A 24,883-nucleotide genomic window follows, 5' to 3' on the forward strand; every position below is an offset into this window, starting at 1 on the left:
CAGACAAACCCATACTAGGGACATTCTGAAACATACCTAACCAGTACTCTTCAAAAGTGTGAAGGCTACAAAAAACAAGTAAAATCGCCGGGTGCAGTGGCTCAAGCCTGTAATCCCAGCACTTTGGGAGACCCAGGCGGGTGGATCACAAGGTCAGGAGATCGAGACCATCCTGGCTAACACGGTAAAAACCCGTCTTTACTAACAAATACAAAAAACTAGCCGGGCGAGGTGGCGGGCGCCTGTAGTCCCAGCTACTCGGGAGGCTGAGGCAGGAGAATGGCGTAAACCCAGGAGGCAGAGCTTGCAGTGAGCCAAGATCGTGCCACTGCACTCCAGCCTGGGTGACAGAGCGAGACTCCGTCTCAAAAAAAAAAAAAATAAATAAACAAACAAAAAAAAAAAACAAGTAAAATCTGACAAAGTGTTACAGAATGGAGGTGTACAGGAGATATGATAAAATGCAATGTGGTATCTAGACTGGATCCTAAAACAAACAAACAAACAAAAAGGACATAGTGGAAAAACTGTAGATAAAAGCATTATGCCAGTACTACATTTTTAGTTTAACAAACATACCGTGATTATATGAACATGAAGAAAAGCTGGATGATGAGTTGGGAACTCCCTATACTATGTTTGCAACTTTTTGGTAAATCTGAAAGTATTTCAGAATAAACCATTTATTTAAAAATAGTTAAAATTTTCCAAATTTGGTGAGATATATAAAGCTTCAAAAGTTTATTTACACAGGAAAAAAATGAAGGAAAACACACCTAGGCACATCATTATCAAACTACTGAAAAACAAAACTAATCTTGAAAGCAGCCATTACACAATGACATATGACCCACAGAAGAACGACAACACAGATGGCAGGTGGCTTCTTCTCAGAATGACCTGGATTCCCAGAGAAACAATGGAGGCCACAGAAACAGGGAAATGATACCTTTTAGGTGCAGAAAGAATGGGCAGGGGACAAATTTGCTTCAAATATATTAGTCCTGAAACCTTACTTCTATTATTAATTTATCAGAAAGTCCTTATTTCTGTGTGCTTAGCAAAATGGCAGCCCATTCCTGGTTAATTTATCCAAAGTTTTGAATGACTAGAGGCTGAAATAATTTTTACTTTATTCAAGATTGGAGGCCGGGCGCGGTGGCTCAAGCCTGTAATCCCAGCACTTTGGGAGGCCGAGACGGGCGGATCACGAGGTCAGGAGATCAAGACCATCCTGGCTAACAGGGTGAAACCCCGTCTCTACTAAAAAAATATAAAAAACTAGCCGGGCGAGGTGGCGGGCGCCTGTAGTCCCAGCTACTGGGGAGGCTGAGGCAGGAGAATGGCGTGAACCCGGGAGGCAGAGCTTGCAGTGAGCTGAGATCTGGCCACTGCACTCCAGCCTGGGCGACAGAGCGAGACTTCGTCTCAAAAAAAAAAAAAAAAAAGATTGGAATTTCCTATTTTTTTAATTTACTATTCTATTTCAAAACAAATACATTCTAAAACACCAACCATCCCTCCAAAATATCTACTGGCTTCCTCCTTCAGTAGAAATTCTCAAGAATATTGGTTTGGACAAACTGACATAGCATGGAACCAGTTTTCTCCTCAAATGCTGGGGCAGGTGTTAAACTTTTCAGCCCCTCAGCACTTTCCCTTCGGCTCACTTTCACATCTCCCCGATTTGCTGGAAATTGTTCTCTGATGCCCTTCAACGGTTAATAAACTTTGAAAGCTGATGCCATCTTTAAACAGCAGAGACTGGCCAATCTAATGACCACCATTATCTCTGGTAAAATTGTAATCTTTGAGTTCAAGATATGCTTTTAGTCATTTTATTTGGTTTCTTGCATTTCAACCTTAAGCTTTTCCCCTTTGTTCATGCCTATTTATTTTTCTTTTACTTCAAGTAAAAATATAGTGTTAAAACAACACTGAGCTGTACGTTTTAACTGTACAAGTACCAGTATATTCAGAGTTTAAATTCCCTCTGGAACCATAACTCTAACTAGCCCCCTCCCCATATAAATATATGCTACAATAGAGTCTTTCACTACAAAACTCATACCCGTGAGGCAATGTCATTTATCACTGAGTCAATAATGCAAGATAACATAATGAAAAGGGGATTTTGCTTTATTCCCTTAACTATAAATAAAAATATGTAGCACTTTGCAGGATTACCACATGTGGTATGATATTAACTTAAAGACCAATCTTTAAGCCAAACTGTAAATAAGATAAACTGTGCTCTCTGGTCTCAAGTTTTAAACAGTCTCTCTTTGCTCTAAATTTACGGCTTTCAGGAACCATATAAGAGTGACTGCATATAATTTGTGATCATGCAATGAAAGACTCTATTGTGATATGTGTATTCAAAAAAAAAAAAAACCCCCACTGGAGTTAATGCTGTTGTGGGAATTATAAAAAGCGCCTGTGTTGAAGATCAATGCAGTAAGGCGAAGGCAGAGTCTCAGTCATAGGCCTTTTCCTGAACAAAACAAGCAAATCACTGTCAGCTGTGGCTTGATTTATATATTATAACCAGTCAAGTGTTGGGGGGGGTCTAAAATGTGAACACTGAAAACAAAAACTCATTTTATTCCATCAGTGTATGACTGCCCTGACTTGTGCTGAAACATGATGTGACGTGGTGGACTTGGGCTGCCCTGATGGCAGCTTGTGTTGACTCTGGTTTTGCTGATCACGTCTCCGCACCCAGATGCCATTCCTCTTTGGTGCCTACGGTGTGTACACTCACATTATCAGCAGGCAATTGGGTTGCAAAGATAAGATTGGAAGTGATTTCGCTCTACATTCAAAGGTGAAGGAATGTATCCCTTTGATTGCTACTTGCTTGCAAAGTATAGTATGTTTCAGTTTCTGAAGAGTACCACTTAAACTAAATTATAGAGAGTGGTCAGAAAAGGATTCCCGGGGAACCTCATTACAGTTACAAAGAAATGGGGATTTCGCTTTTCTACTCCATTTTCTAAGAGGTTACACCTGCCTCGAGGGCTAACAATCCAGGTACTGAAAAGATTACAGATGATGAAACGATGCTCAGAGAGCCTAAGTGTCCGAGATTTCCAAGATGTAAACGAAGCAGTTGAACTCCAGAATGTTCTTAACCGAGATATCCATGGCCTGTATTGCACAGCAATCCAAGTAACCATGACATGCTACCTTGTATCAATGTCACATGGAAAACCAAACGGAGGTCCACTACCTACCATAGCAAAGGCTAGAGGAAACCCCCAGGCTGGATTCAGGGTGGTGAAGGGAGAGTAATTAGGTCAGGGAACGGAGAGGTAGGCACAACAATAGACACACTGCATCTCTGCCCAGCTCTTGTCTCATTGTAACACTCAGAAGAAAGAGTTGAATAAAAGACAGGCAATAATGAACACAGGCGAGGATGTGAAGAAAGGGGAACCCGTGTCGTATAGTGGGGATGTAAATGAGCACAACCACTGTGAAGAACAGTATGGAGGTTCCTCAAAAACCACAGACAGAACTACCATATGTTCCACCAATCCCACTGCTAGGTACATACTCAAAAGAAAGCAAATTAGTATATCAAAGACACACCTGCACTCCCATACTTAACTGCAGCACTATTCACAAGATTTGGAATCACACTAAGTGTCCATTAATAGAGTAACAGATAAAGAAAATGTGGTACATAAACACAACAGAGTATTATTCAGCCATTAAAAATAATAAGATCCTGTCATTTGCAACAATATGGATGGAAATGGAGGACATTACATTAAGTGAAAAAAGACAGGCACAGAAAGACAAACTTCCATGTTCTCACTCAACTGTGGGAGCTAAAACTTAAAACAATTGAACTCATGCAGATAGAATCCACTGGTAGTTTCCAGAGGCTAGGAGGGAGAATGGGGATGGTTAACGGGTACAAAGATTAGTTAGAGACAATGATGAGATTTAGTATTTGATAGCACAACAGGGTGACTATAGTCAGCAATACTCTGTTTACATTTTAGAATAACTGAGAGAGTATGATTGGAATGTTCGTAACACAAGGACACAATGAATGCTTGAGGTGATGGATACCCCATTTCCCTGATGTGGTTACCACATATTTTATACCTGTATCAAAACATCTCATGTACCCCATAAATATATATGCCTAATATGTACCCAGAAAAATTAAAAATAAAAAAGAGCTCAATGAAAATGAGAAGTCAATAGATTATTTCAACAGGTAGAAGTTCTGAAGCATTTTTCAAATTTTACAATGTTTAGAGTACTTAAAGCACTATATTTCTATTTTTCGTAACTTTGCTGAGTGTTTTAAAAAATTTTAGATATAATTTAAACTACATAATTTTGTCATAAATCCAATTTGTACCATCTTTTCTTTCTTTCTTTCTTTCTTTTTTTTTTTTTGAGACAGAGTCTCGCTCTTATTGCCCAGGCTGGAGTGCAGTGGCTCCATCTTGCTTCACCACAACCTCTGCCTCCTGGGTTCAAGCAATTCTCCTGCCTCAGCCTCCCAAGCAGCTGGGATTACAGGCATGCTCCACCATGCCCAGCTAATTTTTGTATTTTTACTAGAGATGGGGTTTCTCCATGTTGGTCAGGCTGGTCTTGAACTCCCAACCTCAGGTGATCCACCACCTCAGCCTCCCAAAGTGCTGGGATTATAGGCATGAGTCACCACGGCCGGCCCACCATATTTTGTTGCTGTTGTTCAGATGGAGTCTCGCTCTGTCGCCCAGGCTGGAATGCAGTGGTGTGATCTCGGCTCACTGCAAGCTCTGCCTCCCGGGTTCCCGCCATTCTCCCGCCTCAGCCTCCCGAGTAGCTGGGACTACAGGTGCCCACCACCACGCCCGGCTAATTTTTTGTATTTTCAGTAGAGACGGGGTTTCACCGTGTTAGCCAGGATGGTCTCCTGACCTTGTGATCCGCCCGCCTCAGCCTCCCAAAGTGCTGGGATTACAGGCGTGAGCCACCACGCCCAGCCCCATATTCTATTCTTAAGGATTAAGGATTAAGTAACTCCACTCCACTCCTCCCTCCGCATCACTGCTTTGTTATTCAGTAACATTAATTTTTACCGAATGTGGACTAGAGAAAGAAGCTGAATAGCCCAGGCTGGACCCCATGGTCACAATGGGAAAGAACTTCATTAATGCTCTCGCCAGGACTTCCAAGTCTCTGCTCGCTTAACTTTGACCTCACCTACCACGGCATCCAGGCCAGCTCCCAGGCATGCCAGCCTGCATTTTTCCATTTGAGTCAACTGAGATATGCAGATTCCCATCCATGTTTCCCCTCTTAATGACCTTGTCTGCTGTGTGGATGGTTATCTGGGTTCAATCCAACCCCTGCCCTCACCCCTGGGTCCACTCCCATGGGCTCCCTCCTCCACTCCACTCCCAGCCACGGAACACTGCATCTCCTTCCTCCCGTGCTGATTTTCCCATCTTCCAGGTGATAGAAGCCTTTGAGTTGCTCATGATTTCCTATCGGAAAAAACAATAACAAAATGTGCTTTCTCTTGCTGGGCTCAATAGCTGGTTGTTGCTTTTGCTTATCTATCAAACTTTTCTGAAAAGAAGGTTATACCCTTTTCTATTTTATGACTGCATATTTCTTAAATTGTTGAAATCTGGCATCTGACCACACCACTTCACTGCAAGTTTACTTTCAAACATTCACAATGACTTACTTCTTGCCACGTCTAGCTTAACCTCAGGCCTTATCTTCCTTGACTCTCTGTGGCATCTCATACTGCTAACTGCCCACCACCTCCGGTGATTCCTGGGACACTGTGTCATCCACATCTCTTCTTCTTCTTCTTTTTTTTTTTTTTTTTTTTGCAAAATGAAAGCAAGTTTATTAAGAAAGTAAAGGAATAAAAAAATGGCTACTCTATAGACAGAGCAGCCTGCCTCTCTTCTTACATGCCTGTCTCCAGAACACTGGGTGCTTCCCAAGGCTTAACCGTGGGCACCTCTTCTCTTTCTGAAGTCTTTCTCTTGCTCACATCTCAGGTACTCAACTCATCATTTTACAGAAAGGACTCAACTCCCTATGCAGCTCTGATCTCTACATCCCTGCCTCCTATCTCCAAAGCAATGCTTCTCCAATAATCTGTGGTTATTTTTCCCCCTATATTTTCACAAAATATAATAAAAATAGATCACTAAAAAGAGAAAGAAAAAAACACAAAAATACATGCCCCTAATTTGTATTAGATTCAACATAGATATAATCAGGCAAACTACAGCATATAAATAAAGAAAAGTGGCCACGTACAGTAGCTCACACCTATAATCCCAGCATTTTGGGAGGCTGAGGCGGGCGGATCACATGGTCAGGAGATCAAGACCATCCTGGCCAACATGGTGAAACCCCGTCCCTACTAAAATACAAAAAGTTAGCCAGGCATGGTGGCACGTGCCTGTGATCCCAGCTACTCGGGAGGCTGAGGCAGGGAAATCACTTGAACCCAGGAGGCAGAGGTTGCAGTGAGCCGAGATCACGCCACTGCACTCCAGCCTGGTGAAAGAGCAAGACTCAGTCTAAAAAAAAAAAAAAAAAGAAAATAATATAAACATTTCTAAAAGAGTATCCTCTATTTCTGCACTTACTTCCTTGCAAACCAATTCCAGTCTGTGGGTAGGCACTGGTTGGTGGGCTACTCATCAAGGAGCACAGCTCTAGAGGCCTTGAGGGCACCCCACTGGTCTGCTACCATCCCCACCCCACTGGTCTGCTACCATGCCCTCAACACACACCAGAAGTTTCGCTTCACGTTGACTCCTCTCTTCTTTGCCACTCGACCCAATCCATGATCAACGTTTAAATTCTACTGCTTTAAATTCTTTTACCCAACCCTTCTGTGCATTGACTGCAACAACTGTGACCCAGCAGTGAAGACCACCCATTTGAACTATTACACAACCACCTTCTAAATAAGTCTTCCTGTGTGGCCGTCAGTGCTATTTTTGAATACTTCCCATTCTTTCTACCCAGCCCCTCCCCACAAACATACAAGATTTCTTGAACGCCTGGAACTGGTTACTGACATGTGACTGCTCCAGTGCTGAGTTGCAAATGGAAGCACGCGTGTCCTTCCGGCCTAGCATTTAATCACTGGTGCATAACCCTCCAGAGTGCTCTTCTCTCCCTCTCTTAAGGTAAACAAAATGTGACATGTTGGCTGCTCTATCAGCCTGGATCTCAGAATGACTGTGATGAGCAGAGTCCCCAGTTCAGCTGTGATGGAATAGCATGACAAAGAAATGCACCTTTTTTTTTTTTAGGCCACAAAGATTTTGGAGTTGTTTTTAATTACTGCTAACTTAATCTATTCTGACTTAGATAACCTGTCCCAAGTCTCTCCTCTCTATAGAACCATACCACTAAGAGTAAGATTCCTGAAGAACTAATTTAATGTCACGTCGTCCCTGCTTTTAAAAAAAGAAGGTGGGGCCGAGCATGGTGGCTCAAGCCTGTAATCCCAGCACTTTGGGAGGCCGAGGTGGGCGGATCACGAGGTCAGGAGATCGAGACCATCTGGCTAACACGGTGAAACCCTGTCTCTACTAAAAATACAAAAGGCTGGGCGCGGTGACTCAAGCCTGTAATCCCAGCACTTTGGGAGGCCGAGATGGGCGGATCACGAGGTCAGGAGATCGAGACCATCCTGGCTAACACGGTGAAACCCCGTCTCTACTAAAAAAAAAAATACAAAAAACTAGCCAGGCGAGGTGGCAGGCGCCTGTAGTCCCAGCTACTCGGGAGGCTGAGGCAGGAGAATGGCGTGAACCTGGGAGGTGGAGCTTGCAGTGAGCTGAGATCTGGCCACTGCACTCCAGCCTGGGCCACAGAGCGAGACTCCATCTCAAAAAGAAAATAAAAAAATAAAAATACAAAAAAATTAGCTGGACGTGGTGGCAGGCACCTGTAGTCCCAGCTGCTTGGGAGGCTGAGGCAGGAGAATGGCGCGAACCCAGGAGGTGGAGCTTGCAGTGAGCCGAGATCACACCACTGCACTCCAGCCTGGGCAACAGAGTGAGACTCGGCATCAAAAAAAAAAAAAGAAGGGGGCAGGCCGGGTACGGTGGCTCACCCCTGTAATCCCAGCACTCTGGGAGGCCGAGGCCGGCAGATCACAAAGTCAGAAGATCCAGACCACCCTGGCTAACAAGGTGAAACCCCGTCTCTACTAAGAATACAAAAATTGACTGGGCATGGTGGTGGGCGCCTGTAGTCCCAGCTACTCGGGAGGCTGAGGCAGAAGAATGGCGTTAACCCAGGAGGCGGAGCTTCCAGTGAGCCGAGATCACACCACTGCACTCAGCCTGGGCAACAGAGCAAGACTCCGTCTCAAAAAAAAAAAAAAAAAAAAAAAGGTGGGGGGAAAGGCCCTGAATGAATTTCCATGGTTTAAAGAAAAAATGCAAAATCCTTACCATTCAGAACTCTCACCAACATATTTTTTCAACCTTATCCTATCAGACCAACCTCCTATTACCTGAATTTGCCAGGCTTGTTTCCAGCTGCCACCCCACATCCACCCCGACCCAACAGAGAAACATTCTCTCTCTCTCTCTCTCGCTCTCTCTCTCCCCCCTCCCGCCACCTCCCCCTCTTTAAGGTAACAATCAATTCTAACCACTCTGCGAAACTTTCCTCAACAGCCCTATAACAGCTGATGCTTACTGAGTTCTTACTAAGCACCAGGCTTTGTGCTAGGCCCTTTCAATGTATTAACTCATTTAGTCTCCACAGTAACTCTGCTATGGGTACTACTGTTATTAACCTCATATTACAAATCAGGAAACTAAAACACAGATTGCTTACGGTTCCACAGTGCGTATCCAGCTTGCTTACGGTTCCACAGTGCGTATCCAGCTTGCTTACGGTTCCACAGTGCGTAACTGACGAAGCGGATATGGACCCCGCAGCCTTCTGAACCACGGCCCTCTACTGCTTCTAGGACATTCTCATCTCCCCTTTCTTTGAGCTCCCATTATACTGTACTGAACTTCCTGGCATGTGATCTGGTGTCCTGCATGGCTGGTCACTTCCATGTGTGCAGGCCTTATTTACTAAGCTAGACCGTAAACTCCAGGGGTGCAAGGAGCCACTTGACCATTCTTTCTATCACTCAAGAAAATGCTCCCAAAAGAACCACTTCTGTGATAAGCACAGTTCTGCTGGAAGGGGTATGCATTAATCATGTTTTTTATTTTCTATATTTTATGATGTTTTGACAACTCGGAGCCTTGTTAATCCCGGAGAAATTGCTCCTCCCAGGGCTAATTCCAAGAGATAGCAAAGAACTTGCCTGTGAGCCTTTCACAGGCAAACCAGCCAATCCACAGCCCACAACCGCCTCCATCTAACTCTCATGGCCCAAGCAATATCGCCACTGTCCTACATCACCCCACAGCCAGGTGCCACACAACCAGCACCACCCCCAGAGCCCAAGCAATATTGTCCTACATCACCCCACAGCTAGGTGCCACACAACCAGGACCACCCCCAGAGCCCTCCAAAAGTATTCAAACTAGCCAATCCTTCATCTGCTTAGCCTGCTTGCCTTGCTTTTCCCACAGAAACCCCAATAAAGACTCCTGCCCGTGCTTCCCCCAACTCTTTCTGCCTCCTGACCAATCCCAGTGCTTCCTCATATGGCCCTGTGAGGCATGAGGCACCCCCTCCTCTTGGGAACTATAATAATAAACTCTTCTTTCAAAAGCAGCTTGTTTCTGTGTCTGTCGTCTTGCTGATGAAAACAAATCTGAGGTACCTTTTAAAATAAGGCATCAACCTATCTAGAGGTCCTTGGCAATGCACATTCCACCCTCAAGATGGGGAGGGCTCTCGTGGTTCTTTCCCGATTTCCTCAGTCTCCACTAGTGGTAGAAAGGAGCGTTTTCAGGGAGCAGAGCAACAGTCCATCCAGCAGAATAGGTCTGGTGAACTTCACGCCTGGCCTAACAAGGATAGATGCCCAGTTTGGCTTCCAGTTGAATCTTAGTGGCTACTATTTAGCACCGGACTGGTAACTACAATTGTAAACACTCCAAATCTTTTTTTTTTTTTTCCTGAAGTCTCGCTCTAGTCCCCCAGGCTGAAGTGCAATGGTGCGATCTGGGCTCACTGCAACCTCCACCTCCCGGGTTCAAGGGATTCTCCTGCCTCAGCCTCCCAAGTAGCTGGGATTACAGGCATGTGCCACCATACCCGGCTAATTTTTGTATTTTTAGTAGAGATGAGGTTTCACCATGTTGGTCAGGCTGGTCTCAAACTCCTGATCTCAGGTGCTCTGCCCGCCTCAGCCTCCCAAAGTGCTGGGTAATATTACAGGCGTGAGCAACCGCATCCAGCCAACACTCCAAATCTTTAAACTGCCCTAATCTTTAACCAAATCTTTAAATTGCCCTTTATTTTTCCATAAGGATCAGTAGGAAAATCCTTAACCCCAAAAGGATCTGAAGACAACCACCAGGACAACAGGGAAAGTTGGGAGCTAAGCAAAGTGTGGCCACGCTGCAGCCAGCCTTGGGAAATACAGATTTCCAGGAGATGGGTGGGTGGAGGCAGCTCTGAGAAGAGAAGAAGCCAAGATGAGCCCTGCAAGCTGCCTTCGGGAGGACAGCAGGAAGAACCTGACCTGGACTTGAGATGCAGTTTCGGTCATGAGTGGCCCAGGAGGTTTCCTGGCATTCTTGCTCCTAGACTGATCAGCATGAATTCATGCTTAATAGACACTTTCTGAATAGATACTTCAATCGTACAAAACTGAATGTAGTTTTATTATTCATGGGGATTTAGTTACAGTTCACTTTGTCCTTCTCATTAATTTAAAATATTTTTCTCTTGTCCTTTTCTGTATCTCCTGTAGCATAGGTGGTACAAAACTGTTCACGTGCTCTGATGTTCTAGTGTTCCTGTGGAATATTGACACATTTAACCATGCTCCTCTGAAAACCGCCTGAGAAATCCCACTACACAAACACTTCATGTCAGAGGCCAGGAACGAGACAGGGACATATTCAGACAGCGGAAGGCCAGGAGAATCCCATTCACCCAAAACTTCCCCAGGGATTGTCCTGAGCAGGCAGCAGGAACCTAGAATGCCTTAAAGAAACCAGGTGAACTAGAGTCTTTCTCCTTTGGGAATTAAGTGAATTCAGAACTCCTCTATTCAGAAACCTTCGAGAAAGCCCTGGACCTTCAGACACTCGTATTAACAACAAGTAGCAACAGCACCAAACATCTATTGACTGCTTGCTATGAGGCAGGCTAGGTACATGAAGAACATTATTGCATTACATCCTCGCTACCCAATGAGGTACGTACTGTCATCTCCATCTCACAGATGAGTAAACTGAAGCCCAGAGAAGTTATGATACATTCCTGGATTCACAAAGTTATGAGATGGTAGAGGTGAGATTTAAATTCCCCTGGTTTGGCTCCAGACCCTGAACTCTCAGCACTACACTCTAGTGCCTGAAGTCCAGTCCACGCCTAGATCAAAAATGGCCACTTACAGCACAGAGCAGTACATTCCATCCTAAGCTGAACCATAAGCTGAACCAGACAGGCAAAAGTTAAACAGGCCAGGAACTCCCTATATCCCCAACCAAATACGGATATTCACCACAACCAGAGACCTCTCCCTCGCTCTTAAACACACCACATCTTGTCACTTATTGGCAAGGCAAGTTATACTATATTGCAGGTCTTATATTTTAAGAAGTGACTAAACTTTACACATTATACTAAATGGAAGGTATATTTTAATCCTGATCTAATAAAACTTGGCTATATAAAATTGTATAATATCGGCTGGGCGTGGTGGCTCACGCCTGTAATCCCAGCACTTTGGGAGGCTGAGACGGGTGGATCATGAGGTCACGAGATCGAGACCATCCTGGCTAACACGGTGAAACCCCATCTCTACTAAAAATACAAAAAATTAGCCGGGCGTGGTGGGGGACGCCTGTAGTCCCAGCTACTCGGGTGGCTGAGGCAGGAGAATGGTGCGAACCTGTGAGGCGAAGCTTGCAGTGAGCCGAGATGGCGCCACTGCGCTCCAGCCTGGACGACAGAGCGAGACTCCATCTCAATAAAAAAAAAAAAAAAAAAAAATTGTATAGTATCAAACAGCACTTTACACATTTACGCACTGTTAAGGCTAAAATAATGCATTAACGCTGATGTAATCATTTAACATTCCATATATTCTGAACAGGCAAAATACAATCCAGAAACCATTCTTAACATCAGACTCTAGACTAGATATTCTAGGAATTGAAAGATAGTGGAAAGGAACATAAGAATGAAAAATTGGGCTGGGCACAGTGGCTCACACCTGTAATCCCAGCACTCTGGGAGGCCAAGGCCGGAGAACTGCTTGAGGTCAGGAGTCTGAAACCAGTCTGGTCAATATAGCAAGACCCCATCTCTACAAAAGAAAAATTTAAAAATTAATCGGGCATGGTGGCATGTGCTTGTACTCCCAGCTACTCAGGAGGCTGAGGCAAAGGATCGCTTGAACCCAGGAGTTTGAACCTGCACTCCAGCCCGGAGGGCAGAGCAAGACTTTGTCTTAAAAAAAAAAAAAGAAGAAGAAGAAAGAAACATTACAAAAAATCTCCGTGTTTTTTGCCTACTTACAACCCAACACAATTAACAGCCTTGTTGACATACTCTTTCACTTCAAATACTACCCAAAGGAAGAATAAGATTTCTCTCGACAAGCTCTGAACGGCTGGGAGGGCTGTCACTGACTAAGTATTCTCTTTAACAACTGAACAACCTCCATTCTTTCACCCAATTCTCACATGCCACAGTCTCTAAACCCTTCATCACCCTAGCCACATGCAAGTTCAGTCACTGTCCCCACTGCAGAACGGTGGGCCCAGATTCTGAGTACCACGGTTGAAATAAGGTATGAGGAGAGCAGAAGTAAAAAGGACAGACTTTAACTCCATGAAGTGCTTTGCGCACTGTGGGTCCAAGATAAGTACTATTAAACACTTTTATGGATATCATTCAATTAACGTAGCCTTTAAAAATACAAATAATTGATTAAATATTTAAAGATGAAGGTGGTATCAGACCACCCAGTGATTTTTGTCATGCTGGGATAAAAATTCACAAAACATTTTAAACTCTATTAGAACTAATATAATTTATTACTGTCCATAAATCTTTATATGCTAGAAAGAGGATCTAGATTAATAGAGTTGGGTTACAGGGTTCAGTAGAGTAAAAATGAAGAGATTGGAAAAGAAAATGTAGACGAAAATATCAGCTTTTTCAGTAAGAGTTCCTCCTCCAGAAATGCGGAAGAATACATTTTTTTTTTCTCTGAGACGGAGTCTCACTCTGTCGCCCAGGCTGGAGTGCAGTGGTGCAATCTCAGCTCACTGCAAGCTCTGCCTCCCGGGTTCACACCATTCTCCTGCCTCAGCCTCCCGAGTAGCTGGGACTACAGGCGCCGCCACCACGCCCGGCTAATTTTTTGTATTTTTAGTAGAGACGGGTTTTCACCCTGTCAGCCAGGATGGTCTCAATTTCCTGACCTCGTGATCCGCCCGCCTCGGCCTCCCAAACTGCTGGGATTACAGGGGTCAGCCACTGCGCCTGGCCGAAGAATACCATTTTTAATAGAAACTATTTTTGAAATACAGTCCTTAAGTCATGTAAAAAGATTTCCTTTTTCAATATCAAATGTTCTGCTATGGAGAAAAAGTAGCTGCTCTAGCTCTTACAAGAATATATTTCACTACCCAAATAAATTACAGATACAGACTCCTCAAATCCATGAACAGAAGGGTCTCTGAATCCAGTTCCCACTTCCTATAGGAATCCCTCTAAGACACTCTACAGAACTACCCAGTGACTATCTGAAAAGGTCTGGATATAGTTTAATATTGTTTTAAAAACATACACATAGCAAAACAACCAAATGACCATCAACTGATGAATGGATCAACAAAATGTCCATCCACACAGTGGAATATTATTCAGCCATAAAAAGGAAGTACCAATACATGCCACAACCTGGATGAACTTTGAGAACACCATGAGACGTGCAAGAAGGAAGATATGAAAGGCCACATATTCTGTGATTACATTTACATGAAATGTCCAGAACAGGCAAATCCATAGGGACAGAAAGTAGTTGCCAAGGACTGGGATAAAGAGAGAATGAGGAGTCACTGCCAATCAGTACAGGGATTTCTTGAGGAATGATGGAAATATCCTAAAATTATACAGGGTGATGGTTGCACAATTCTGTATATATACTAAAAATCAATAAATTATATCCTTTCAAAGAGTGAATTTTACGGCATGTGAATTATATCTCAATAAAGCTGTTACTTTAAAATCACTCTCCTTGGAAATTTACCACAGTGTTTCTCAGAATATAGTCTGAGAACCACAAGTCCAATAAACAACGTTGGGGATGGGGTGGGCTGGTGTGAGCGGTGCCTGTTAAAAACGCAGCTTCTTGGACATGCAAGGATAGCAGCCAATAATCTACGTTTTCTGCAGGATATCAAGATAATTTTCATGTATCTAGTGTCTCTGAACCAACGTGCTACTAAACCAACTCTTGCCATCCATCACAAAGCCATGAAAACAAAATTTCACTGGTCAATGCATATATATTAATACAATCAAGGAATAGATATTTAAAATGAAAAAGGAGGCAAGGTGAAAAGCGCTCTTGTATTATAATCTGGCAGAATTTAGATTCCAGGGTGAATTGTAGCCACGAACGGGGGTATTCTCCACCTACAAGAACAATGTTGCACGTAACTGGTGTCTGTAACTGAAGCAGTCTTTTCTGTCCTTCCACTTGAAACGGTATTCTCTGTAGGAGGAAAGCCACCCCTACGTAAACACCGAAAGACGTTCTAACATAATGAAATTTTCACTCATTCTTTCCCAGTATTTTCACTTTGCCACTACAATTAGGTTGAATTGGCTAGGCCAGTGGTTCTCAAATTTGAGTGCACACTTAGAACTTCCTGAAGAACTTGTTAAAACACAGACTACTGAGCTCTAAGAATCTGCATTTCTAACAAGTTCCAATATTAATACTACTGGTCCAGAGACCAAACTTTGAGAACTGGCTTAATCTAACTCTGGTCTCCTCCCAACCAGTACTATTTAAAGTCCACTGTAGAGTTCAGTGATGCTAAAAACGGCTGCATCTGGCAAATTCTCCAGCCACTTATGGCAGGGCTTCCTGTGGGACTCTTGCTGTTAAGTATATTGAGGAAATTCTTATTACTGAAAACTTGTATATGGGTGATAAGCAGGCCTTTTCTTGGCAACTCCAAGTATAAGCATGCTTCCTTATCCCTCCTGCAATTCCTGGCCTCCGTCTGACCTTACAACCCCCACTTCCCACCCTGCACCGACCATCTTTCTGTCCTTCTCTATAGTAGGAACTATACTTCCTAGACCACTTCCTACCCTGCACCGACCATCTTTCTGTCCTTCTCTACAGTAGGAACTATACTCCCCACAACAGGAAAACTGTAGGAAGGGCAAGAGGTCCCTCCGTTCCTGTCTTAGGCAACTACACTTCCTTCAGCCAGAAAGCAAGACAAGCTCCTCCACCCTAGGATTTATTTGGTGATCATGTCACAGGGCTACAGCTGTGCAGATGAACTCAGCAGGGAGCACTGTATCTAGGGGCAAAACAAGGCCAAGTATAAACTCAGAGGATTGCCAAGGCCAGCAAATAAATCAACCAATAAAAATAAATAAATAAGAAGCATTCAGATCTCAATATTTACATCTAGTTCTTTATGGAAATATAGAACACAGATTTCTCCATTCAGAGGTAGATCCAGAATTTATACACTGCAAATGTACAAATTCTCTCTAAATGGTTTTGAATCCACCTCATCAAGGTTTAAAATATGCTCCCAGCACCAGATTCTACATGGTAAACTGAACATGTATTCAGTTCATCCTTGCCAAGACGAAAGATTTCAACAAATTCCTGGAAATTGAAAAGCATTTGGGATTAAGGTAAGAAAACGCAATTGTTATAGCTTAAATATCTTTAGATCTTCGGGAACTCAATCATCTTTTAAATGTAAACAGGCAACTGACACTTCATTTGTAGGTCATATTGAAATGAATTAGGAAGTTTTAAAGGTAAGGTTCAACAGTTTATTTTCCTTTGAGATTCCATTTCTTATAAAGGCTAAGATATATACGACAAAGAAAAAAGTGTAAACCTGGAGAACAAATACAGAACTACACCAATACAGAAGGAACCTAAGGACATGTTTAAAGTGCTTGCCATAAGCTGGTTAAATGTTGCAAATACTGCATAACATTACGATTTGCCATGTGGTGTAAAAAATATGAATTTCGAAAACCATTATAAGAAAATGACTAGGTCAGATGCAGTGGCCCACACTTGTAATCCCTACACTTTGAAAGTCAAGGCAGGTGGATCACTGGAGCCCAGGAGTTCAAGATCAGCCTGAGCAACACAGCAAACCGTCATCTCTACAGAAAACACATAACATTAGCTGAGCATGGTGGTGCACACTCGTAGTCCCAGACACCCAGGAGGCTGAGGCAGGAGTGGAGCCTGCACTGAGTTGTGATCCTGCCACCACACTCCAGCCTGGACAACAGAGTGAGACATTGTCTCAAAAAAAAAAAAACAAAAAAAAAGAAAATGACTAAACAGCATATACAGTAACCATGATATTTCTAGAACCTGAAATACTCTCTTATTAGGAAAGATGTTATGCCATGTTCCAAAACAAAAAGATTTGTTATAAACTAATAGTCAAGGGGGCGGAGCAAGATGGCCGAATAGGAACAGCTTCAGTCTCCATCTCCCAGCGCGAGCGACACAGAAGACCGGTGATTTCTGCATTGTCAACTGAGGTACTGGGGTCATCTCACTCGGGAGTGCCAGACAATCCGTGCGGGTCAGCTGCTGCAGCCCGACCAGCGAGAGCTGAAGCAGGGCGAGGCATCGCCTCACCTGGGAAGCGCGAGGGGGAAGGGAGTCCCTTTTCCTAGCCAGGGGAACTGAGACACACAACATCTGGAAAATCGGGTAACTCCCACCCCAATACTGCGCTGTAACACCGGCACACCGGAGATTATATCCCACACCTGGCCGGGAGGGTCCCACGCCCACGGAGCCTCTCTCCTTGCTAACACAGCAGTCTGCCGCAATCTAACCGCAAGGCAGCAGCGAGGCTGGGGGAGGGGCGCCCGCCATCGCTGAGGCTTAAGTAGGTAAATAAAGCTGCTGGGAAGCTTGAACTGGGTGGAGCTCACAGCAGCTCAAGGAAACCTGCCTGTCTCTGTAGACTCCGCCTCTGGGGACAGGGCTCAGCTAAAGGAGCAGAAGCCTGTGCAGATGCCAACGACCCTGTCTGACAGCTTTGAAGAGAGCAGTGGATCTCCCAACACAGAGGTTGAGATCTGAGAAGGGGCAGACTGCCTGCTCAAGTGGGTCCCTGACCCCTGAGTAGCCTAACTGGGAGACATCCCCCACGAGGGGCAGTCTGACACCCCACACCTCACAGGGTGGAGTACACCCCTGAGAGGAAGCTTCCAAAGCAAGAATCAGACAGGTGCACTCGCTGTTCAGCAATATTCTATCTTCTGCAACCTCTGCTGCTGATACTCAGGCAAACAGGGTCTGGAGTGGACCTCAAGCAATCTCCAACAGACCTATAGCTGAGGGTCCTGACTGTCAGAAGGAAAACTATCAAACAGGAAGGACACCTATACCAAAACCCCATCATTACGTCACCATCATCAAAGACCAGAGACAGATAAAACCACAAAGATGGGGAAAAAGCAGGGCAGAAAAGCTGGAAATTCAAAAAATAAGAGCGCATCTCCTCCTGCAAAGGAGCACAGCCCATCGCCAGCAACGGATCAAAGCTGGTCAGAGAATGATTTTGATGAGATGAGAGAAGAAGGCTTCAGTCCATCAAACCTCTCAGAGCTAAAGGAGGAATTACGTACCCAGCGCAAAGAAACTCAAAATCTTGAAAAAAGAGTGGAAGAATTGACAGCTAGACTAATTAATGCAGAGAAGGTCATAAACAAAATGACAGAGATGAAAACCATGACACGAGAAATACGTGACAAATGCACAAGCTTCAGTAACCGACTCGATCAACTGGAAGAAAGAGTATCAGCGATGGAGGATCAAATGAATGAAATGAAGCGAGAAGAGAAACCAAAAGAAAAAAGAAGAAAAAGAAATGAACAAAGCCTGCAAGAAGTATGGGATTATGTAAAAAGACAAAATCTACGTCTGATTGGGGTGCCTGAAAGTGAGGGGGAAAATGGAACCAAATTGGAAAACACTCTACAGGATATCATCCAGGAGAACTTCCCCAACCTAGCAGGGCAGGCCAACATTCAAATTCAGGAAATACACAGAACGCCACAAAGATACTCCTCCAGAAGAGCAACTCCAAGACACATAATTGCCAGATTCACCAAAGTTGAAATGAAGGAAAAAATCTTAAGGGCAGCCAGAGAGAAAGGTCGGGTTACCCACAAAGGGAAGCCCATCAGACTGACAGCAGATCTCTCAGCAGAAACTCTACAAGCCAGAAGAGAGTGGGGGCCAAATTCAACGTTCTTAAAGAAAAGAATTTTAAACCCAGAATTTCATATCCAGCCAAACTAAGTTTCATCAGTGAAGGAGAAATAAAATTCTTTACAGATAAGCAAATGCTTAGAGATTTTGTCACCACCAGGCCTGCCTTACAAGAGACCCTGAAGGAAGCCCTAAACATGGAAAGGAACAACCGGTACCAGCCATTGCAAAAACATGCCAAAATGTAAAGACCATCGAGGCTAGGAAGAAACTGCATCAACTAATGAGCAAAATAACCAGTTAATATCATAATGGCAGGATCAAGTTCACACATAACAATATTAACCTTAAATGTAAATGGACTAAATGCTCCAATTAAAAGACACAGACTGGCAAACTGGATAAAGAGTCAAGACCCATCAGTCTGCTGTATTCAGGAGACCCATCTCACATGCAGAGAAATACATAGGCTCAAAATAAAGGGATGGAGGAAGATCTACCAAGCAAATGGAGAACAAAAAAAAGCAGGGGTTACAATCCTAGTCTCTGATAAAACAGACTTTAAACCATCAAAGATCAAAAGAGACAAAGAAGGCCATTACATAATGGTAAAGGGATCAATTCAACAGGAAGAGCTAACTATCCTAAATATATATGCACCCAATACAGGAGCACCCAGATTCATAAAGCAAGTCCTTAGAGACTTACAAAGAGACTTAGACTCCCATACAATAATAATGGGAGACTTCAACACTCCACTGTCAACATTAGACAGATCAACGAGACAGAAAGTTAACAAGGATATCCAGGAATTGAACTCATCTCTGCACCAAGCGGACCTAATAGACATCTATAGAACTCTCCACCCCAAGTCAACAGAATATACATTCTTCTCAGCACCACATCACACTTATTCCAAAATTGACCACATAATTGGAAGTAAAGCACTCCTCAGCAAATGTAAAAGAACAGAAATTATAACAAACTTGTCTCTCTGACCACAGTGCAATCAAACTAGAACTCAGGACTAAGAAACTCAATCAAAACCGCTCAACTACATGGAAACTGAACAACCTGCTCCTGAATGACTACTGGGTACATAACGAAATGAAAGCAGAAATAAAGATGTTCTTTGAAACCAATGAGAACAAAGATACAACATACCAGAATCTCTGGGACACATTTAAAGCAGTGTGTAGAGGGAAATTTATAGCACTAAGTGCCCACAAGAGAAAGCAGGAAAGATCTAAAATTGACACTCTAACATCACAATTAAAAGAACTAGAGAGGCAAGAGCAAACACATTCAAAAGCTAGCAGAAGACAAGAAATAACTAAGATCAGAGCAGAACTGAAGGAGATAAGAGACACAAAAAACCCTCCAAAAAATCAATGAATCCAGGAGTTGGTTTTTTGAAAAGATCAACAAAATTGACAGACCGCTAGCAAGGCTAATAAAGAAGAAAAGAGAGAGGAATCAAATAGACGCAATAAAAAATGATAAAGGGGATATCACCACCGACCCCACAGAAATACAAACTACCATCAGAGAATACTATAAACACCTCTACGCAAATCAACTAGAAAATCTAGAAGAAATGGATAATTTCCTGGACATGTACACTCTTCCAAGACTAAACCAGGAAGAAGATGAATCCCTGAATAGACCAATAGCAGCCTCTGAAATTGAGGCAACAATTAATAGCCTACCCACCAAAAAAAGCCCAGGACCAGATGGATTCACAGCTGAATTCTACCAGAGGTACAAGGAGGAGCTGGTACCATTCCTTCTGAAACTATTCCAATCAACAGAAAAAGAGGGAATCCTCCCTAACTCATTTTATGAGGCCAACATCATCCTGATACCTAAGCCTGGCAGAGACACAACAAAAAAAGAGAATTTTAGACCAATCTCCCTGATGAACATCGATGCAAAAATCCTCAATAAAATACTGGCAAACCGGATTCAGCAGCACATCAAAAAGCTTATCCACCATGATCAAGTGGGCTTCATCCCTGGGATGCAAGGCTGGTTCAACATTCGCAAATCAATCAATGTAATCCAGCATATAAACAGAACCAAAGACAAGAACCACATGATTATCTCAATAGATGCAGAAAAGGCTTTTGACAAAATTCAACAGCCCTTCATGCTAAAAACGCTCAATAAATTCGGTATTGATGGAACGTACCTCAAAATAATAAGAGCTATTTATGACAAACCCACAGCTAATATCATACTGAATGGGCAAAAACTGGAAAAATTCCCTTTGAAATCTGGCACAAGACAGGGATGCCCTCTCTCACCACTCCTATTCAACATAGTGTTGGAAGTTCTGGCTAGGGCAATCAGGCAAGAGAAAGAAATCAAGGGTATTCAGTTAGGAAAAGAAGAAGTCAAATTGTCCCTGTTTGCAGATGACATGATTGTATATTTAGAAAACCCCATCGTCTCAGCCCAAAATCTTCTTAAGCTGATAAGCAACTTCAGCAAAGTCTCAGGATACAAAATCAATGTGCAAAAATCACAAGCATTCTTACACCAGTAACAGACAAGCAGAGAGCCAAATCAGGAATGACCTTCCATTCACAATTGCTTCAAAGAGAATAAAATACCTAGGAATCCAACTTACAAGGGATGTAAAGGACCTCTTCAAGGAGAACTACAAACCACTGCTCAGTGAAATCAAAGAGGACACAAACAAATGGAAGAACATACCATGCTCATGGATAGGAAGAATCAATATCGTGAAAATGGCTATACTGCCCAAGGTTATTTATAGATTCAATGCCATCCCCATCAAGCTACCAATGAGTTTCTTCACTGAATTGGAAAAAACTGCTTTAAAGTTCATATGGAACCAAAAAAGAGCCCGCATTGTCAAGACAATCCTAAGTCAAAAGGACAAAGCCGGAGGCGTCACGCTACCTGACTTCAAAGTATACTACAAGGCTACAGTAACCAAAACAGCATGGTACTGGTACCAAAACAGAGATATAGACCAATGGAACAGAACGGAGCCCTCAGAAATAATGCCACACATCTACAACCATCTGATCTTTGACAAACCTGACAAAAACAAGAAATGGGGAAAGGATTCCCTATTTAATAAATGGTGCTGGGAAAATTGGCTAGCCATAAGTAGAAAGCTGAAACTGGATCCTTTCCTTACTCCTTATATGAAGATTAATTCAAGATGGATTAGAGACTTAAATGTTAGACCTAATACCATAAAAACCCTAGAAGAAAATCTAGCTAGTACCATTCAGGACATAGGCATGGGCAAGGACTTCATGTCTAAAACACCAAAAGCAACGGCAGCAAAAGCCAAAATTGACAAGTGGGATCTCATTAAACTAAAGAGCTTCTGCACAGCAAAAGAAACTACCATCAGAGTGAACAGGCAACCTACAGAATGGGAGAAAATTTTTGCAATCTACTCATCTGACAAAGGGCTAATTTCCAGAATCTAAAAAGAACTCAAACAAATATACAAGAAAAAAACAAACAACCCCATCAAAAAGTGGGCAAAGGATATGAACAGACATTTCTCAAAAGAAGACATTCATACAGCCAACAGACACATGAAAAAATGCTCATCATCACTTGCCATCAGAGAAATGCAAATCAAAACCACAATGAGATACCATCTCACACCAGTTAGAATGGCAATCATTAAAAAATCAGGAAACAACAGGTGTTGGAGAGGATGTGGAGAAATAGGAACACTTTTACACTGTTGGTGGGATTGTAAACTAGTTCAACCATTATGGAAAACAGTATGGCAATTCCTCAAGGATCTAGAACTAGATGTACCATATGACCCAGCCATCCCACTACTGGGTATATACCCAAAGGATTATAAAGTATGCTACTACAAAGACACATGCACACGTATGTTTATTGCAGCACTATTCACAATAGCAAAGACTTGGAATCAACCCAAATGTCCATCAGTGACAGACTGGATTAAGAAAATGTGGCACATATACACCGTGGAATACTATGCAGCCATAAAAAAGGATGAGTTTGCGTCCTTTGTAGGGACATGGATGCAGCTGGAAACCATCATTCTTAGCAAACTATCACAAGAAGAGAAAACCAAACACCGCATGTTCTCACTCATAGGTGGGAACTGAACAATGAGTTCACTTGGACTCGGGAAGGGGAACATCACACACTGGGGCCTATCATGGGGAGGGGGGAAGGGGGAGGGATTGCATTGGGGAGTTATACCTTATATAAATGATGAATTGATGGGTGCTGACGAGTTGATGGGTGCAGCACACCAACATGGCACATGTATACATATGTAACAAACCTGCACGTTATGCACATGTACCCTAGAACTTAAAGTATAATAAAAAAAATAAAATAAAAAAATAAACTAATAGTCAAAGTCCTTGGGCATCCCCTTGCTCAAACATGACCACTGAAGGTCTGTGCTATCTGCCACTAGAGAGCAACTGCCAGAATGCAATGCTGCTGCTCTTTAAAGTGTTAAGTTCTTTGATAAAACATAGTCTTCTGTCATGCTTTTGGGTTTATATTCTGTATTTAGTATAAATGTCCATTTTCATGGTCTGGAGAGAACCCATTTCTCTTTTGATGCGCCAGATCCTAAACACCAAAACAAATCAGGTCCATATGCAATCCTGGTCATCACTCTTTCTTGAGGTAATATCTTTTTCTTAGAAACCTTCATATTTAAGTATGAAGTGAATAAGGTAATAAAACACCATTATTAAACACCAATAGGGAATTTACTGTCTATCATAGGAAATTCCTTGGTAGAAGCCACGTCTCACACCCTATCAAATAGACCAGATTCAGATTCATGAAAAATCTGTATGAGAATCACGTTAAAACTCCAAGGCTTTTGTGTTTGTTTGTTTGTTTGCAGTCTCGCTCTGTCACCCTGGCTGGAGTGCAGTGGCTCCACCTTGGCTCACTGCAACCTCCGCCTCCCGGGTTCACGCCATTCTCCTGCCTCAGCCTCCCAAGTAGCTGGGACTACAGGCGCCGCCACCACGCCCATTTAATTTTTTGTATTTTTAGTAGAGACGGGGTTTCACCGTGTTAGCCAGGATGGTCTCGATCTCCTGACTTCGTGATCTGCCCGCCTCGGCCTCCCAAAGGGGTTATGTTACTTCTTTTGAGGGCTACCTTCGCAAGGCTAATTGTCATCATTGCACGAAAACCCAAAAGAAATCCAGGTACAAGAGGCATTTTATGCAATGCTATTAACTGTTCCATGCATCTCAACAGCGGATTGGATCCTAAGTGGATCTTTTATTATCACAATAGAGAATCACATTACTGCGCCACCTCCTCCCCGCCCACGCATGCGTTAATGAACAAAACTCCAGACTAACAGGATGAATGTTCTATAGGACACCAAAACTCAAAATTTGGTGCTCTCAGTAAAGATACCCCGGGGGAAGAAGAAGCGGATGGGTTTCACTGCAAGTGGAAATGAACCGAATTGGAAACTGTTCTGCCAGCTTAAGACTGGAGATGAGCCCTGTGGGGCTGGAAGCCGAGACCGGCAGGTGACCGAGGGCCTGGAGGGAAGAGACGAAGGAGGAGGCACCCAGAGGCTGAGAACGGTCTGTGCCGCAGGGGAGAAGACAGCCAGAGCCCGTGGCCACCTCTACAGCTGAGGTGGTGAGATGTGACCGCTCCGCCCAGTCCCCAGGATGGGTTTCAGCCCCAGGAGTCTGGGACAACTGAGGAAGGGATGCGGGTCCTCGCTGGTCGAGCAAAAGTGAGGGTAAGGGAGGGTTCCCCGTCGCCTTCAGAACGGAATGGTGCTGTCCCCGCCGCCATCCCGACGCCGGCGGAGAGGAAGGCAAGGACCCAACAGGGAGCGAACAGGTTACCTGTCTCAGCCGCGTCCCACGGGTCACCACTTCCGCAGACTCGGGGTTACTACGGGCTACCCGGGCACGCGCCGGGTGACGTCATCGACACGCGCCCGGGGCCGCAGTCGGCCTGGCCCGCCTTCCGCTAAGCCCGCCCCCTTCGGATGAGAGGGCGGGACCGCCCGGGGGAGATCTGCGCAGGCGCGGAGCTGCCGCCGCTGTAGGAGGGCGCGAGCAGCTTGGCTTACCAGGGCGTGTGGAGTTGCCGCGGTAGCCTACTCTTCCTGATTGCAAAATCTTTATGACACTTAAGAAAAAAATCACCAGCCTGGACAACCTGGGGAGGCCCCGTCTCTACAAAAAAATTAAAAAATTAGCCGAGTGTGGTGGCGCG

At 43.7% G+C, this 24,883-nt stretch overlaps 1 protein-coding gene across 4 annotated transcripts in view; it reads right to left on the bottom strand.

Annotated features, from left to right (window-relative positions):
- The window catches only part of AOPEP (aminopeptidase O (putative)), a 380,108-nt gene extending 355,453 nt beyond the window's left edge, over positions 1 to 24,655 (bottom strand). For 3 of the 4 annotated variants that reach the window (XM_023185255.1, XM_023185256.1, XM_023185254.1), the window contains exon 1: positions 24,508 to 24,655. The gene's annotated coding sequence lies outside the window, so the exon portion shown is untranslated. The remainder of the gene's footprint in view (positions 1 to 24,507) is intronic. The other variant, XM_023185257.1, reaches the window with a different exon arrangement.
- Between the last annotated feature and the right edge of the window lie 228 nt (positions 24,656 to 24,883).

Source organism: Piliocolobus tephrosceles, chromosome 14 (genome assembly GCF_002776525.5).
Source record: "Piliocolobus tephrosceles isolate RC106 chromosome 14, ASM277652v3, whole genome shotgun sequence".
In the NCBI taxonomy this organism is placed as follows: domain Eukaryota; kingdom Metazoa; phylum Chordata; class Mammalia; order Primates; family Cercopithecidae; genus Piliocolobus; species Piliocolobus tephrosceles.